This window comes from Cololabis saira, chromosome 10 (genome assembly GCF_033807715.1).
Source record: "Cololabis saira isolate AMF1-May2022 chromosome 10, fColSai1.1, whole genome shotgun sequence".
Taxonomy (NCBI): Eukaryota; Metazoa; Chordata; class Actinopteri; order Beloniformes; family Belonidae; genus Cololabis; species Cololabis saira.
The window spans coordinates 2,895,800-2,915,572 of record NC_084596.1 but is presented as its reverse complement, the minus strand read 5'-3'; the positions used below and the strand labels follow the sequence as shown (position 1 = coordinate 2,915,572).

At 40.1% G+C, this 19,773-nt stretch overlaps 5 non-coding genes across 5 annotated transcripts; 4 read left to right on the top strand and 1 right to left on the bottom strand.

The window, feature by feature from the left end:
• The first annotated feature begins 5,823 nt into the window (after positions 1 to 5,823).
• On the top strand, positions 5,824 to 5,896 carry trnat-cgu (transfer RNA threonine (anticodon CGU)). The gene has a single exon. It is a non-coding gene; the product is annotated as a tRNA-Thr (tRNA).
• Positions 5,897 to 11,021: 5,125 nt separating this feature from the next.
• trnas-uga (transfer RNA serine (anticodon UGA)) lies at positions 11,022 to 11,103 on the top strand. Its single transcript has one exon. It is a non-coding gene; the product is annotated as a tRNA-Ser (tRNA).
• Positions 11,104 to 13,464: 2,361 nt separating this feature from the next.
• Positions 13,465 to 13,546, top strand: trnas-uga (transfer RNA serine (anticodon UGA)). Its single transcript has one exon. It is a non-coding gene; the product is annotated as a tRNA-Ser (tRNA).
• Positions 13,547 to 15,365: 1,819 nt separating this feature from the next.
• On the bottom strand, positions 15,366 to 15,439 carry trnat-agu (transfer RNA threonine (anticodon AGU)). Its single transcript has one exon. It is a non-coding gene; the product is annotated as a tRNA-Thr (tRNA).
• Positions 15,440 to 15,700: 261 nt separating this feature from the next.
• Positions 15,701 to 15,772, top strand: trnap-ugg (transfer RNA proline (anticodon UGG)). The gene has a single exon. It is a non-coding gene; the product is annotated as a tRNA-Pro (tRNA).
• The last annotated feature ends 4,001 nt before the right edge of the window (positions 15,773 to 19,773 follow it).

Here is a 19,773-nt window from a genome sequence, read left to right as displayed (position 1 = left end):
TGGGTTAGAGGTTAGGAAGGAAGTGAACTTGACGGGTTAGAGGTTAGGAAGGAAGTGATAATGATGGGTTAGAGGTTAGGAAGGAAGTGATAATGATGGGTTAGGGGTTAGGAAGGAAGTGATAATGATGGGTTAGGGGTTAGGGGTTAGGAAGGAAGTGATAATGATGGGTTAGGGGTTAGGGGTTAGGAAGGAAGTGATAATGATGGGTTAGGGGTTAGGGGTTAGGAAGGAAGTGATAATGATGGGTTAGAGGCTAGGGCAGGAGTCGGCAACCAAGTATTGGACCAAAAACACAAAAAACGAATATGTTTGGAGCCGCAAAGAATGAAAAGTCTTGTATCAGCCTTAGAATGAAGACACATGCTGCATTATTCTATATTAGTTATAACTGGGGGAAGATTTTTTTTTTTATTATGCACTTCGAGAAAAAAGTCGAAATGTTGAGAAAAAAGTCAAAATTTCGAGAAACAAGTCGAAATGTCGGGATTAATAATGAAGTACAATTTCGAGAAAGAAGTCGAAATGTTGAGAAAAAAGTTGAAATGTTGAGAAAAAAGTCGAAATGTCGAGGAAATAGTCAAAATTTCGTGAAAATTGTCGAGAAAACTGTCAAGATTTCGAGAAAAAAGTCGAAATGTTGTAAAAAAGTCAAAATTTCGAGAAAAAAGTTGAAATGTCAAGATTAAAAAGGAAAGGAATAAGGAAGAAAAAAGGAAAAAAAAAACAAGAAAAAAAGAAGAAAGGAGAAGAAAAAGAAAAAAAAGAAAAAAAGAAGAAAAAAGGAAAAAAAAGGTCAAACATTTTTGAAAAATCTCCAGGAGCCACTAGGGGGGCACTAAAGAGCCGCATGTGGCTCTAGAGCCGCGGGTTGCCGACCCCTGGTCTAGGGGTTAGGAAGGAAGTGAACTTGATTGGCTAAGGCAGTTAGGGGTTAGGAAGGAAGTAGAGATGATATGTTAGAGGTTAGGGGTTAGGGGTTATTAATGTTATTAATGTGGTTACCATATTAATGGTTAATACCATGCTGGTCAGAACCTAAGGCATATATATGTGCATTGTTAATATATTTATGTCATTAATATATGCTTTTTCTGGAGGAATTAGCTCAAATGGGAGAGCGCTCGCTTAGCATGTGAGAGGTAGTGGGATCAACGCCCACATTCTCCACTTTCAGCTCTTTATGTTTCATTAGTGAAAAGTTGAAAGAGCAACAGTTGCCCGTTGGTTTGAAACTGCTCTTCATTAACAGTCACTGCAGGCTAGCTGTATTAGCTTAGCATAGCTCATGGTAGCATCTGAAAGGATCTAATGTGACTTGACAATCACTTTTGTTGAAACTACCCTCATTTCAGATGTTGCTACAGAAACAACACAAACTAAGCATAAAGACTTTAGCAGAGGTGCTGTTATCAAACTCACACAGGAAACAGATAAGACATCAAAATATCGTTCCATGCAAAAAAAAACTTCTGCCATTCATTTAGTAGTAGAAGTAATTCAGTCCTAAAATGATAGCATAAAGATGTTTTCGTTTTTTGGTTAAAACGATAAATGAATAAAATGAATAATAAACATAACTGAGCAGATGAAATAACAAGTGTAATCATGGCAGTTAGCCCGTTAGCTGTCAGAATTATGCTGATTGGCACATTGAGGAAGACACTTGATCAATGATTGGTGTGTTGAGTCTCAATCTGCTCAACAACGCTCAACCATTGGTCACTGTAGGGACTTTGAGGAGAGATCACATGCTGCAGGATCATGACCCCCCAAGTCCCGATCCTGGTGTGAGCGATCTTGGTTGATCTGCCTGGGAGCGAGGCAACATTGTCATGTAGCAGGTCCATCCCCGGATCTTCAACTACGCTGCATGTAGTGAAATACATCTGTCAAAGGACCAAAGTTTATCTAGCCAATGTGGAGAAAGTAGATGATATGAATGTTTACATCACAATCAACAAATATTCCATAAAACAAAGATTATTTCATTTTAGCATCATGTTACCAGCAGCAGCAAAGTTTTTTTTTTGCATGGAACGATATTTTGATGTCTTATCTGTTTCCTGTGTGAGTTTGATAACAGCACCTCTGCTAAAGTCTTTATGCTTAGTTTGTGTTGTTTCTGTAGCAACATCTGAAATGAGGGTAGTTTCAACAAAAGTGATTGTCAAGTCACATTAGATCCTTTCAGATGCTACCATGAGCTATGCTAAGCTAATACAGCTAGCCTGCAGTGACTGTTAATGATGAGCAGTTTCAAACCAACGCACAACTGTTGCTCTTTCAAATTTTCACTAATGAAACATAAAGAACTGAAAGTGGAGAATGTGGGCGTTGATCCCACTACCTCTCACATGCTAAGCGAGCCCTCTCCCATTTGAGCTAATTCCCCTAGAAAAAGCATATATTAATGACATAAATATATTAACAATGCACATGCCTTAGGTTCTTACTTAAGGCATATATATCTTCATCAGCATAATTCCGACAGCTAACGGGCTAACTGCCATGATTACACTTGTTATTTCATCTGCTCAGTTATGTTTATTATCCATTTTATTTAGTTAGTTTACCTGCTTGAAATCTGCAAAGAGATTTAAAATCAGATGTATAATTGGGGTTCCTGGTTTCTATCTAGTTTTTTACTTGCTTTTCCTAGGGGAATTAGCTCAAATGGTAGAGCGCTCGCTTAGCATGTGAGAGGTAGTGGGATCAACGCCCACATTCTCCACTTTCTGCTCTTTATAATTCATTAGTGACAAGTTTAGTTTCTGTAGCAACATCTGAAATGAAGGTAGTTTCAACAAAAGTAATTGTCAAGTCACATTAGATCCTTTCAGATGCTACCATGAGCTATGCTAAGCTAATACAGCTAGCCTGCAGTGACTGTTAATGATATAGCAGTTTCAAACCAACAGGCAACTGTTGCTCTTTCAACTTTTCACTAATGTAGAATAGATTTTGAAATAAAAAGTCAGTGCATGATGCAGGTTCAGGAAGAAAGTTGGTTTTGTTGACACATGACTTTGTCAGTTGGGTTCCGGTGGTGATCGTCTATGACGCTGTGCTTCTCTATGCTTTTATTGAGCAAAGCTGTTCCCTCTTTCTTTTCTGTCTCTCCATTTTCTTTGAATGTTCAGGCTCAGAAGGCTCGAATGCTCAGATACCTGAGATTATGTTGCTTTTTGCATGTGGACTACACTGCAGAATGTTAAGCAAAATGTTTATGTTTCAATAGAAACAGCAGAGGGCGGTGTTGCTAACTTTGGTAACGTGCACATGTTATCATGGCCATCGGCAAATCAATTACATGCACCAGATACATTGTCATCACCAGTGGCGGCTGGTGATAAAAAGATTTGGGGGCACTGGTGAGTGGGGATTACAACACAACTATAAACTCTACTGGAACATACATTGTCTTTGTTATTTTTTATTACATATTACTACATAGGGCAAACTCGACCTCAGGGGAACTGCAATGTTTGACACAACAACAGTTAGAACAAATGCAAAGGGAAGATGTATTTCTGTTTTAGGAGTAAAACTGTGGAACTCATTAGAAAATGACCTTAAACTAGCAAATTCAATAAAAGCATACAAGATACTATTCAAAGCAAAGGTAATGGACACATATATAGAAACACAATAAGCAAACAAAGAAGAATGCACACATGCATGAGATAAAATGACAACGTACATTGGTTTTGCCGTTTTTTTTACCATCTTTTCACTTTCTGTTTTCAGAGCTATCATTATTATTATTATTATCATATTATTGCTATTATTATTATCATTATTATTATTACTATTATTATTATCATCATCATCATCATTGTTATTATTATTATTATTATTATTATTATTATTATTATTATTATTATTATTATTGTTATTGTTATTATTATTATTATTATTATTATTATTATTATTATTATTATTATTATTATTATTATTACTATTATTATTATTTTGTGTAGACTTATGATACTTCATTTGTTTTTTGTTTTTGTTTTTTTGTATACACTTTGTATACTTTGTATTCAGTTAAAAGGTGGGCAAGATAAGCTTTATGCTTCAAGCCCAGACCTTTTCGGTCAAATAATCACAATGTTCACCAGGGAAAAACCTGTGTTATCTTGTTTGTTGATTTTTAAAATATTAACTATTAACTAACATATACTAAATATACATATACATATTTTACATAAACATATTTTAAATTTTTCAAGTAACAAAATAACATATTTGAACCATTTTTCAGATTTTTTCAGTTATTATATATAGATATTGACAGATATTGTCTGAAAAATGGTTCAAATATGTTATTTTGTTATTTGAAAAATTTTAAATTTGTTTTGTTGATGAGAAAATATGTTTCTCTATTTTTCTTATTTTTGTGAGGGGGGATATATATAGTTTTTCGGCGCTACCTTGTTCTCTATAGCTGATATTACATGAATTACTCCTATGTGGGATCAATAAAGTTCTTATTTTTACCATCTGAGAAAATTAAATATCTTATATTTGGTGCCTAACTGTTTCCCAAGTATATTAGTGCATGTGTGAATGAATAAATGAGACGTAAAACGTACATTTCTTTGTAGAAAGGCGCTTTTATGAAAATAAGTCCATTTACTTGTATTAGTTTACAGTCTTGAACATCCAATATGGCGGCGACGTTAACGTATCGCAGCAGCGGGCAAAACCAAACAAACTTCATAAGTGAAGCCGGGCTTCGGATGTTAGTGCATAAAACAATCATCTAAAAGTGTCTGTAATGTGAGGTTTCATCAGTGTTTCAGAGTAAACCAGTTTTCTGTCTGGACTCCTCTGGACACCCAGACAGTTGAAGGACAACATGTGACTAGTATTTTCTAGTTTTACACAATTGTAAATGCTCACAAATTGGCTATTTCAGAGGTGTCAATGTTTTAGGAGTTGGTGCAGTTGGAAGCCAACTACCTGGTGATGATGTCACCTACTCTCGTCCACTTATGAGACAACTGGAGCATCTCAAGTTCAGCATGACTACGTTGGAATCTGTGTAGAGCTGGCGGTGATCAGACTGCTATGCTCCTCAAGCTAGCCTATAGCTAGCTAGTGCAAAGTGTCCCACTAGAAGTGCGGGGGCCAAAAAGTGTGTAAGTGTGTAAGTGTGTACGTGTGTGCGCGCTCCGCCGTCGTCCAGTTCCACCATCGTCCTGTTCAGCACCGCGGACAGCGCCGTGCTGCAACGCGGCGCTGTCCGGTGCTGAAAGGAGAAACCCTGGTAACACTTTACAATAAAGTACAACATTTAGAGTAACTAGTTACCAAAACCCTCATTAACATTAAGGCATTTGCTTTGCAAATATATGAATCTATTTAAACGAGATATTTGCAAAAACAATTTTCTGAACTGACAAGGAATGAAATAATAATAATGGGCATAAACTAATAATAATAAGCTTTATTATTAAAAAAAAAATCCTTAGTAAAGTAAGGAAATTTCACTAACAAAAAAGTAAAAACAAATGGATTTTTACTGAATTATGATTTTCTTATGTTTATGAATTTCTGTCTCCCGCCGGGTCTGCTCTACCTGGAAACAGGTAAAGGCCCGGCAGGTTTGTGATTGGCCGGCACACACATGCTCTCATTACCCGTTTTACCTAATAAGCAGGAATGATTTAAATGTCTTTTTACCGTAAGTGTTGCAGTATAGGGGCATTTGAGGAGTGGTTCATGTGAGAGGAGGGAAAAGTGGGAGGGCCAATGGCCCCCTGCCCCCCCTCACTTCCGGCGACATTGCTCTACATACTTGTTGGTTTAATGGAAGGCCCTGTGGCTTAGTGGTCAAAGCGCCTGTCTCGTAAACAGGAGATCCTGGGTTCAACTCCCAGCAGAGCCTTAATCTAAGGATGTAACTCATGTTAAGTCTAAAACCAAAGAATTTGTAGAGGATTTTTCCACATGTTTGGATCAAGTCTTCACCTTCTCCTCTCACAGGGTGATTGATTTCTCTGTGACTTACCACCATCCCAATGTGTTCAACTGCTGCTTTCCAGCCTCCGTCACATCCCAGTTTGTCTTCCCTTCATATGGAACTGATCAATATTTCTTGAGTGGTTATTAAATATTTAAATAATTTTTAGTGCATATGAAAATAGTAGTCAACAACAACTCTTTCAATTGTTCACTTACCAATGATTCACAAACTTGAGCTGGAACAGGAAATATTGATATGGACCTGGAATTATTCAAGTGTGTAGGATCACCGCCCTTGAAGAAAGGAGGAACTAAACATGAGTTTTAACCCGGCTCTGACGGTAAGATAAGGACTTTCATAAGTTTATAAAGTGAGGTAAGTTTATTTGTATACTTCTTTATATAACAATATTAAAAAAAACTGAGGATAAAAATATGTTTCAGTGATAAAGTATAAACATCCTGCTTTAAAAAAGGCTCTAAATCGTCTTGCTCTGCTGATTCACACACACCTGACAGGTGGTAGGTCCTAGAACCTCCTAACAAGGTCCTAACACATCCTAACAAGGTCCTAGAACATCCTGACAAGGTCCTAACATCCTAACAAGGTCCTAACATCCTAACAAGGTCCTAACATCCTAACAAGTCCTAACAAGGTCCTAACATCCTAACAAGGTCCTAACACATCCTAACAAGGTCCTAGAACATCCTGACAAGGTCCTAGAACATCCTAACAAGATCCTAACATCCTAACAAGGTCCTAACATCCTAACAAGATCCTAACATCCTAACAAGGTCCTAGAACATCCTAACAAGGTCCTAACACATCCTAACAAGGTCCTAGAACATCCTAACAAGGTCCTAACATCCTAACAAGGTCCTAACACATCCTAACAAGGTCCTAACATCCTGACAAGGTCCTAACATCCTAACAAGGTCCTAACACATCCTAACAAGGTCCTAACACATCCTAACAAGGTCCTAACATCCTAACAAGGTCCTTACATCCTAACAAGGTCCTAACATCCTAACAAGGTCCTAACATCCTAACAAGGACCTAACATCCTAACAAGGTCCTAACACATCCTAACAACGTCCTAACATCCTAACAAGGTCCTAACATCCTAACAAGGTCCTAACATCCTAACAAGGTCCTAGAACATCCTGACAAGGTCCTAACATCCTAACAAGGTCCTAGAACATCCTAACAAGGTCCTAGAACATCCTAACAAGGTCCTAACATCCTAACAAGGTCCTAGAACATCCTAACAAGGTCCTAACATCCTAACAAGGTCCTAACATCCTAACAAGGTCCTAACATCCTAACAAGGTCCTAACATCCTAACAAGGTCCTAACATCCTAACAAGGTCCTAACATCCTGACAAGGTCCTAACACATCCTAACAAGGTCCTAACATCCTAACAAGGTCCTAACATCCTAACAAGGTCCTAACATCCTGACAAGGTCGTAACATCCTAACAAGGTCCTAGAACATCCTAACAAGGTCCTAACATCCTAACAAGGTCGTAACATCCTAACAAGGTCCTAGAACATCCTAACAAGGTCCTAACATCCTAACAAGGTCCTAACATCCTGACAAGGTCCTAACATCCTAACAAGGTCCTAACATCCTGACAAGGTCGTAACATACTAACAAGGTCCTAACATCCTAACAAGGTCCTAACATCCTAACAAGGTCGTAACATCCTAACAAGGTCCTAGAACATCCTAACAAGGTCCTAACATCCTAACAAGGTCCTAACATCCTGACAAGGTCCTAACACATCCTAACAAGGTCCTAACATCCTAACAAGGTCCTAACATCCTAACAAGGTCCTAACATCCTAACAAGGTCCTAACATCCTAACAAGGTCCTAGAACATCCTAACAAGGTCCTAACATCCTAACAAGGTCCTAACATCCTAACAAGGTCCTAACATCCTAACAAGGTCGTAACATCCTAACAAGTCCTAACAAGGTCCTAACACATCCTAACAAGGTCCTAACATCCTAACAAGGTCCTAACATCCTGACAAGGTCCTAACACATCCTAACAAGGTCCTAGAACATCCTAACAAGGTCCTAACATCCTAACAAGGTCCTAACATCCTGACAAGGTCCTAACACATCCTAACAAGGTCCTAGAACATCCTAACAAGGTCCTAACATCCTAATAAGGTCCTAACATCCTAACAAGGTCCTAACATCCTAACAAGGTCCTAACATCCTAACAAGGTCCTAACATCCTAACAAGGTCCTAGAACATCCTAACAAGGTCCTAACATCCTAACAAGGTCCTAACATCCTAACAAGGTCCTAACATCCTAACAAGGTCCTAACATCCTAACAAGGTCCTAACATCCTAACAAGGTCCTAGAACATCCTAACAAGGTCCTAACATCCTAACAAGGTCCTAACATCCTGACAAGGTCCTAACACATCCTAACAAGGTCCTAACATCCTAACAAGGTCCTAACATCCTAACAAGGTCCTAACATCCTAACAAGGTCCTAACATCCTAACAAGGTCCTAGAACATCCTAACAAGGTCCTAACATCCTAACAAGGTCCTAACATCCTAACAAGGTCCTAACATCCTAACAAGGTCGTAACATCCTAACAAGGTCCTAACATCCTAACAAGGTCCTAACATCCTAACAAGGTCCTAACATCCTAACAAGGTCCTAACATCCTAACAAGGTCCTAACATCCTAACAAGGTCCTAGAACATCCTAACAAGGTCCTAACATCCTAACAAGGTCCTAACATCCTAACAAGGTCCTAACATCCTAACAAGGTCCTAACATCCTAACAAGGTCCTAACATCCTAACAAGGTCCTAACACATCCTAACAAGGTCCTAACATCCTAACAAGGTCCTAACATCCTAACAAGGTCCTAACATCCTAACAAGGTCCTAACACATCCTAACAAGGTCCTAACATCCTAACAAGGTCCTAACATCCTAACAAGGTCCTAACATCCTAACAAGGTCCTAACATCCTAACAAGGTCCTAACATCCTGACAAGGTCCTAACACATCCTAACAAGGTCCTAACATCCTAACAAGGTCCTAACATCCTAACAAGGTCCTAACACATCCTAACAAGGTCCTAACATCCTAACAAGGTCCTAACATCCTAACAAGGTCCTAACACATCCTAACAAGGTCCTAACATCCTAACAAGGTCCTAACATCCTAACAAGGTCCTAACATCCTAACAAGGTCCTAACACATCCTAACAAGGTCCTAACATCCTAACAAGGTCCTAACATCCTAACAAGGTCCTAACACATCCTAACAAGGTCCTAACACATCCTAACAAGGTCCTAACATCCTAACAAGGTCCTAACATCCTAACAAGGTCCTAACATCCTAACAAGGTCCTAACATCCTAACAAGGTCCTAACATCCTGACAAGGTCCTAACACATCCTAACAAGGTCCTAACATCCTAACAAGGTCCTAACATCCTAACAAGGTCCTAACACATCCTAACAAGGTCCTAACATCCTAACAAGGTCCTAACATCCTAACAAGGTCCTAACACATCCTAACAAGGTCCTAACATCCTAACAAGGTCCTAACATCCTGACAAGGTCCTAGAACATCCTAACAAGGTCCTAACATCCTAACAAGGTCCTAACATCCTAACAAGGTCCTAACAAGGTCCTAACATCCTAACAAGGTCCTAACATCCTAACAAGGTCCTAACATCCTAACAAGGTCCTAACATCCTAACAAGGTCCTAACATCCTAACAAGGTCCTAACATCCTAACAAGGTCCTAACACATCCTAACAAGGTCCGAACATCCTGACAAGGTCCTAGAACATCCTAACAAGGTCCTAACATCCTAACAAGGTCCTAACATCCTAACAAGGTCCTAACACATCCTGACAAGGTCCTAACATCCTAACAAGGTCCTAACATCCTAACACGGTCCTAACAAGGTCCTAACATCCTAACAAGGTCCTAACACATCCTAACAAGGTCCTAACATCCTAACAAGGTCCTAACATCCTAACAAGGTCCTAACATCCTAACAAGGTCCTAACATCCTAACAAGATCCTAGAACATCCTAACAAGATCCTAGAACATCCTAACAAGGTCCTAACATCCTAACAAGGTCCTAACAAGGTCCTAACATCCTAACAAGGTCCTAACATCCTAACACGGTCCTAACAAGGTCCTAACATCCTAACAAGGTCCTAACATCCTAACAAGGTCCTAACATCCTAACAAAGTCCTAACATCCTAACAAGGTCCTAACATCCTAACAAGGTCCTAACATCCTAACAAGGTCCTAACATCCTAACAAGGTCCTAACATCCTAACAAGGTCCTAACAAGTCCTAACAAGGTCCTAACATCCTAACAAGGTCCTTACATCCTAACAAGGTCCTAACATCCTAACAAGGTCCTAGAACATCCTAACAATGTCCTAACAAGTCCTAACAAGGTCCTAACATCCTAACAAGGTCCTAACATCCTAACAAGGTCCTAACATCCTAACAAGGTCCTAACAAGTCCTAACAAGGTCCTAACATCCTAACAAGGTCCTAACATCCTAACAAGGTCCTAACATCCTAACAAGATCCTAACACATCCTAACAATGTCCTAACATCCTAACAAGGTCCTAACATCCTGACAAGGTCCTAACATCCTAACAAGGTCCTAACATCCTAACAAGGTCCTAACATCCTAACAAGGTCCTTACATCCTAACAAGGTCCTAACACATCCTAACAAGGTCCTAACATCCTAACAAGGTCCTAACACATCCTAACAAGGTCCTAACATCCTAACAAGGTCCTAACACATCCTAACAAGGTCCTAACATCCTAACAAGGTCCTAACATCCTAACAAGGTCCTAACACATCCTAACAAGGTCCTAACATCCTAACAAGGTCCTAACACATCCTAACAAGGTCCTAACATCCTAACAAGGTCCTAACACATCCTAATCAGTTCTGAACACATTCCTAACAAGATCACAGAGTTTCAAGCAAACGTCATGAATAAGCCGAATGTTCAAGCATGTGACAGGTTGTTGTGGCCGAGTGGTTAAGGCGATGGACTTGAAATCCATTGGGGATTCCCCGCGCAGGTTCAAATCCTGCCAACAACGGGAAATGTTTCAGATTGCAGAACACTGACTAACTTGTGGTTTTTAACCACACCCCAAACTTCCTTTCAAGACTAATCAGTTGGATTCCTTTGTGTCTTCTATTGGGAAATGTTGGTATAACATTGTTTTTTGCCTTGTATGCTTTAACACTAATGCACAAATCCTGTTTTCAAGTGAACATTCCCATGGCGAGGCCATGTTCCTTTGACACAGGCTGTTTCCGAATTTGCATACTGTACTACTAGTGTACACTGATTTGGCCAAAATGTAGTAAGTAGTATGTAAGTAGTATGCTGTATGTGAACAGAAGGAAATCTGCACTGTGCGAAAAATACCTGGATGTTTTACTGACAACTACTAATACTACTTACTAACAAGGTCCTAACATCCTAACAAGGTCCTAACACATCCTAACAAGGTCCTAACATCCTAACAAGGTCCGAACATCCTAACAAGGTCCTAACATCCTAACAAGGCCCTAACATCCTAACAAGGTCCTAACATCCTAACAAGGTCCTAACATCCTAACAAGGCCCTAACATCCTAACAAGGTCCTAACATCCTAACAAGGTCCTAACATCCTAACAAGGTCCTAACATCCTAACAAGGTCCTAACACATCCTAACAAGGTCCTAACATCCTAACAAGGTCCTAACATCCTAACAAGGTCCTAACATCCTAACAAGGTCCTAACATCCTAACAAGGTCCTTACATCCTAACAAGGTCCTAACATCCTAACAAGGTCCTAACATCCTAACAAGGTCCTAACACATCCTAACAAGGTCCTAACATCCTAACAAGGTCCTTACATCCTAACAAGGTCCTAACACATCCTAACAAGGTCCTAACATCCTAACAAGGTCCTAACATCCCAACAAGGTCCTAACATCCTAACAAGGTCCTAACATCCTGACAAGGTCCTAACATCCTAACAAGGTCCTAGCATCCTAACAAGGTCCTAACATCCTGACAAGGTCCTAACATCCTAACAAGGTCCTAACATCCTAACAAGGTCCTAGCATCCTAACAAGGTCCTGACATCCTAACAAGGTCCTAACATCCTAACAAGGTCCTAACATCCTAACAAGGTCCTAACACATCCTAACAAGGTCCTAACATCCTAACAAGGTCCTAACACATCCTAACAAGGTCCTAACATCCTGACAAGGTCCTTACATCCTAACAAGGTCCTAACATCCTAACAAGGTCCTAACACATCCTAACAAGGTCCTAACATCCTAACAAGGTCCTAACACATCCTAACAAGGTCCTAACATCCTAACAAGGTCCTAACATCCTAACAAGGTCCTAACATCCTAACAAGGTCCTAACACATCCTAACAAGGTCCTAACATCCTAACAAGGTCCTAACACATCCTAACAAGGTCCTAACATCCTGACAAGGTCCTAACATCCTAACAAGGTCCTAACATCCTAACAAGGTCCTAACATCCTAACAAGGTCCTTACATCCTAACAAGGTCCTAACATCCTAACAAGGTCCTAACACATCCTAACAAGGTCCTAACATCCTAAAAAGGTCCTAACATCCTAACAAGGTCCTAACATCCTAACAAGGTCCTAACACATCCTAACAAGGTCCTAACATCCTAACAAGGTCCTAACATCCTAACAAGGTCCCAACATCCTAACAAGGTCCTAACACATCCTAACAAGGTCATAACACATCCTAACAAGGTCCTTACATCCTAACAAGGTCCTAGAACATCCTGACAAGGTCCTAACATCCTAACAAGGTCCTAACATCCTAACAAGGTCCTAGAACATCCTGACAAGGTCCTAACATCCTAACAAGGTCCTAACACATCCTAACAAGGTCCTAACATCCTAACAAGGTCCTAACATCCTAACAAGGTCCTAACATCCTAACAAGGTCCTAGAACATCCTGACAAGGTCCTAGAACATCCTGACAAGGTCCTAACATCCTAACAAGGTCCTAACACATCCTAACAAGGTCCTAACATCCTAACAAGGTCCTAACATCCTAACAAGGTCCTAAGACATCCTAACAAGGTCCTAACACATCCTAACAAGGTCCTAACATCCTGACAAGGTCCTAACACATCCTAACAAGGTCCTAACATCCTGACAAGGTCCTAACACATCCTAACAAGGTCCTAACATCCTAACAAGGTCCTAACATCCTAATCAGTTCTGAACACATTCCTAACAAGATCACAGAGTTTCAAGCAAGGTCCGAACACAGGTCCTAACAACTCTGAACAAGCACGCAGGTCACGTGGTGTTGGAGGGGGCCTGGCTATCGCTTGAAAGTGTTGGCCATTTTTCAAAACTTGAGTAAAAGTCATGAATAAGCCGAATGTTCAAGCATGTGACAGGTTGTTGTGGCCGAGTGGTTAAGGCGATGGACTTGAAATCCATTGGGGGTTCCCCGCGCAGGTTCAAATCCTGCCAACAACGGGAAATGTTTCAGATTGCAGAACACTGACTAACTTGTGGTTTTTAACCACACCCCAAACTTCCTTTCAAGACTAATCAGTTGGATTCCTTTGTGTCTTGTATTGTTTTTTGCCTTGTTTATGCTTTAACACTAATGCACAAATCCTGTTTTCAAGTGAACATTCCGATGGCGAGCCCATGTTCCTTTGTCACAGGCTGTTTCCGAATTTGCATACTGTACTACTAGTGTACACTGATTTGGCCAAAATGTAGTAAGTAGTATGTAAGTAGTATGCTGTATGTGAACAGAAGGAAATCTGCAGTGTGCGAAAAATACCCGGATGTTTTACTGATTTGGAAAAAAAAAAATCTTTTTTTTCTCAAAGCTTTATTGAGAAAACACAAGTGCAGTACAAACAGCGGTGACCACCCTGGAGAGGGAGGAGGAATACAAATGTAAGTAACATTATTATATAACTTTTTCATTCAATTTAGTGTAAGGACAACGATTAAAAATTGTGACAAAGCTACATTGCCCATTTGTAATGAATATAGAACTTGGCATATTTGTCCTAATAACGTTAATACAAAGCAATAACGTAACGTTTTTAATAGTATGTTAGGTTTTTGTTAGTTATCTTAGCGTGCTTGCTAGGTAAATTAAAGTGATTTAAGTGTTATGACAACGTTATATATCGGTAGTTCGTTGTATTTTCATGTAATAACTACTTTTTATTGCTGTGTTTTGACAGAGAATTTGTCCGGGAGCTGATATAAATAGATGCAGAGAGAGGGTTTGGACAAGGAGGAGAAGATGGAGAGAGAGCGACTCGACAGAGAGGAGAAGAACTTTGTTAATAATAAAATAAAATGAAATTCAATAGACTGATATGTTCATTTCAATACATTTATTAAAATCCCTTTCCATCCATTATGTCATTTCATCAATGAATGTGGTTTTACTGCTATTTCAACATTTAAGATAAGATAATCCTTTATTAGTCCCACATCGGGGAAATTTGCAAAAGATGGCCCGACTGGAATCGAACCCGCATTCGCTGTACGTAAGTCGCCTACTCAACCCGTCGAGCTATACGGAGGCGATCACGTTTGTCGCCCCGGCCGTGAGCTGCTGCTGTTACCATGGTAACAGCTGCTGCTGCCCGGGGCCGGCGGCTCTTCTGATCCCCGAAACATCGGATCAAATTTCTTAACAGGCGTTATTTGGATAAACTGAGCCCAGGGTGGGGATCTTAACGGTTACTTTTATGCCTGAAAAGATGTTAAAACGTAATAAAGTGGCATATTAACAGCGCTACAGCTGAAATTACAACAGCTTCTAGTCTGCTTTTAAATCTCATCTTTCGCTGACGTTTTGGTGCGAGATGCATTCTGGGATACACTGTAGCACACTGCTGTGTGAATGGTCTGCTGGAGCAGCGTACTGAATCCTTCATTTAGTAGGCAGTATTCAGTGCATACTTTGCTGTATGTAGCATATAGTGCGGTAGTGTCCGAATTCGGAAACGGCCACAGAGTCTAGCACGGTTGCCAGGGTGATATTTTGTCTAGTTGTTCCCAGCCTGGCCATTATAAGATAGCGTGTGCTTAAACATTGCAAGGGCATTTACTGGCTGACTGTTCGTCTGATCAGATCGGCATTGTGTGACCCTCCATTCATGAATGTTTTTCTCTTTTCATTAAAACTCCAAAAAGACAGCTGAGTGTGTCCTGACATTCATTTTTGAACACCTTTATTGAACGAACATCAATTTTTGCCACCACAGTCTCCTCCAGTCTCCTCCAATCTTTCTCTCATCCAAAAATGAGTTGAGTTTAAAGGCTCTGCTGGGATTTGAACCCAGGATCTCCTGTTTACTAGACAGGTGCTTTGACCAACTAAGCCACAGGGCCTCCTTAACCTCCCACTTACCTCGTCTCCATGGTGATTTCTCTTACCGAAACATTCGGGGCCTCGATACTAACGTTGCATAACCCCCCCCCCCCCCAAATAAAGAACACACCATGTTCCACACATGTCAGGATGTAGTAAAAAAAACGCTTTTATACACCAATTGGCTGGGAATCAAACTTGTCATTAGATTAGATGGAATCTGCTGAGTAAAAAGAAAAAACAACAAAATACCAAACAGAATTCTATCCAAGCCAGCTCATGGCTCGTTGGTCTAGTAGTATGATTCTCGCTTTGGGTGCGAGAGGTCCCGGGTTCAATTCCCGGATGAGCCCCAGAGATTTATGCAATTTGTGATTTTTCTCCTCCAAGTAGCAAAGTTTCAAGACTGTAGTACAATGCTTTACCTGAAGACCAACATTGGCATGATGTGTGAATGCTGAAAACCTACATCTTGCTTCTCTTTCATGCCAAGAGGTCAGCCGGTAAGGCGTAGTCCGTAAACCCTTTCCCCTTTCTTTAATTGGGCTCCTTTTTTGATTTATTGCCCCAACCAATGTGCCTTTTTTAAATAATAAAATATTGTGTGTATTATTGAACTCCGTCCCCTTTCTCCCTCCCTGAGTTTGGAACATGAGGCCCCAGGTCTACCACGCCAGACTAGACCCCAGATACAACAGAGACCAGGTTTACCTCAACAAACATGGGTCTTGACGTGCCAATCCGTGGTAATCCCAAGTGACAGCAGCATTGAGACTATTCAGGTTGTCCAATCAGACGCAGTTCTTTCACTCAGCCAGCAGATGTCACTCCTCTGAGCATATCAAATGCAAAAGCAGTGTGTCATTTTTTATTTTCTCCAAGTGTTTCAACGCTCCATAAGGGTTCAGTTTCACCATCACCAAAGACCGGTTGATTGACAAATAATGAAATATAAATTGTCAATATTTCGTGCTACTTTTAGGTTCCTCCTCAACCTCTCCCAAACCATGACAAAATCAAACATTATTGCCAAATAGGTTCTCGACACCACTGTTACCATCTTACACAGCCAAATGTGTCCTGTTCAGAGATGATACACGTACACTGTTGTGGAATTTCATAAATTGCACAAAGTAAAGTACAGGAGCCTCATTTATAAAAGGATTCATACTAAAAGTGCACGTGCGCTCAAAAGCCAAAAATGCCGTGCGCACAAAAAAAAATCCTGATTTATAAAACCGTGTGCATGCACACTTGCACGCAATGTTCGCTTTATAACTTTACTTGGCTTAACTTTATTTATTTCTCAGGACAATGCACATTGATGAACATATATACATATGTAAATGTGCTAGATTGTAGCACAAGGCTAGTTTCCATCTGTAGTCCAGTATAGGCAGGTAAGGTGTTACAAGCAGAAAAGGTAAAAATGCAATAAGAAAATGAAAACAGAAACAAAGACAAGTACAATTAGTAAAATGATAATGATCACAAAAAGTTAGTAGGTAAGAGGAGACCCAAACACACATTAGGTGTGTGTACACATTTGTTGACCTCTGAGCCACATTTTTATCTGGTTTTTAAAAGTTGTTAAAGAGGGGCATTCCCTTATGTGTACAGGTATAGAATTCCTTTATGGATAGTGCGTTATGGCTAAAAGCAGTTTTTCTGAACGGAACCTCTACGTCTCTGTTGGACACTGCTCAGTGACCCGCGACTGTCGGTATTTAAAAGATTCCTGGGGGCGGTGGTGCCAGGCCATGTAGGGTTTTATACATTAGACAACTGTATGAGAATTTGCAGAAGTTGTCAAAGCTTAATAGATTGTATTTGTCCAAGATGTTGCAATGATGGTATGAGAGAGTTTTTTTATCCAGGATTTTGAGTGTGGTCGGCCCCACCATGGTCCAGGTTGTGATGCAGTAGCTTAAATGTGAGAAAATCATAGCATGTAAAAATGTTAGGGCAGCAGTGTTTGACATGGCACATCTAATGTGCTTAAAATTATAAAGATTGAACTTTATTTTTTTAGTGATCATTTTTATATGTTTTTTAAAAGAGAAATTTGAGTCTAGAAAAACACCTAAGTATTTAAAGTATGTTACCACTTCTAACTTTTCAGTGCCTAAGCTGACCCCGGGTTGAGAACGCGTAGGGGAGGGTTGCTTTGGAAAGTATAAGCATACGGTTTTTTTAGCGTTTAATACAAGACATGATCTGTGGAGCCACGTTTGTATGTGTGTAAGAGCTGTAGAGAGTACACAAGCTGCTTCCTCAGGGTCTTTAGCTTTGGTGAATAAGACTGTGTCATCTGCGTAGAGTTGGACGTCCACATGTGGGCAGTGTTCAGGCAAGTCATTAATGTAAAGTGAAAATAAAATGGGCCCCAGTATGGACCCCTGGGGGACCCCTACTGGACAGCTCATAAAGCTGGACCTACAGCAGTACATTGTTGTGTGACAAGTATGACCAGAACTACATCATGGATTGAACAGAAAAATTAAAATCAATGAGTTTTGATAGCAGTACATTATGCCATAAGTCACGTGAATTCGCCTCATATCCCGCCCTCTACACGCCCACTTTTTATGGGTAATGCAAACTACTTGGTGACTGTATTTGCATATAAATGAGCCTGCTGAGCATGCGCAGCGCCACCTGCAGTCTGTTTCTGCTGCGTCAGGATGAATGAGACGTGTCGAGCAACCGTGCCACTAAATTTCACGGAGACTGAGATGGAGATGTTGAGGATGAGGTGGAGGCAGGAAAACCACATCATTTGGTGGTCACAGTAATGGCATCACTAACAAAAAAAAAGCGAGTGAGTTGCCTGCCAGAATGTGATTTCTGTCCGCTGGAGCGCACACAGCAGCCCGTTGAGCGAGAGCGCTGAAACGTCAGATTTTCAGATTATGAAGCTCAAGAATGAGATCAAGTCATATTTAGGTAGAAACAACCTTTCATTAACTGTATTTGGCCTTCAATCAATTTTTGGCAGGTGAAAAGACCCATTTTAAGGGGAGAAATCAGATTCTGGCAGACAATCACTTTTTGGCACGACACCTGCCCAGCGTGTCCTGCACCGCGGACACGCCGGGCCGGTAGGATGATTTGACAGATGAAAATACCCCGTCAGATCACGCTTCCACATAGACATCAACATTTATCTATGTGGAAGCGTGATCTGACGGGGTATTTTCATCTGTCAAATCATCCTACCTGCCAATATCTATGTGGAAGCGTGATTTGACGTTTTTTTTTCTTGCGCCGAAGCGTCGTACACATGGATCTATGTGGAAGCACATTCTGACTTCCTGCTGTTAAATCGTCTATTTGCATGAAAAAGCCTTTAAAAAAAAGAAACTGAGATAAAAGAAACAGGGATGGTACGGTAATATTTTCTGCCGAGGTCGGACACCTTGGCAGAACACCGGCTTGGGTGTACATGGATCTATAAGTCTGATATGTGATGACATTAAAAGTATGACATGAATCTGCTTCATTTCACCACCTCACCACCTGCGTCGCCAGTTCCCCAGATCTTCAAAATGTTCGTGCGCGAGGGTCAGGGTTGACGTAAAGATATGCACATTTTTCCGTTAGTTTTTTTTTTTTTTAATCCCAACCTTCGCGTAGAAGGTGGCGTGCGCATCTTTCAAGCCCTGTTTTGTGCGCAAGCGAGCTTTATAAATGAGGTCCCAGATCCTTAACAAACTACAACATTGGTGAACTCGAGACAACCTGATCTCAGAAAAATCCGTGAAATGCCCACGACCTCTCACCACTATTTTCCGTGGTACCAACACGGAAAGTGGTATAATTACGTGTGAGCACCACGGATATAATACTATGCAAAGTCAAGGGGATCCGTGGTCGTGATATATACACGGATTATGACATTATTATAATTTATATATTATTCTTTGTTATAGCGGCTAAATTATGCGTTTTTGTCGCGTAAGGTACTGATTTTTACTGTCAGTTTGTAAAAGCATGTTTTTAACGCTGTTTTAGCAGTGTTTTATTGAGGTTTTAATGGGAGCACCACGGATATAGTACTATGCAAAGTCAATGGGATCCGTGGTCGTGATATATACACGGATTATGACATTATTATTATTTACATATTATTCTTTGTTTTGGTAGATAAATTATGAGTTTTTGTCACGCAAGGTACTGTTTGTTACTGTCAGTTTGTAAAAGCATGTTTTTAACGCTGTTTTAGCAGTATTTTATTGAGGTTTTAATGGGAGCACCACGGATATTGTACAATGCGAATCAATAGATACCGTTGTCTTGATATATAGACGGATATGACATTATTATTATCTATATATTATTCTTTGTTATAGTG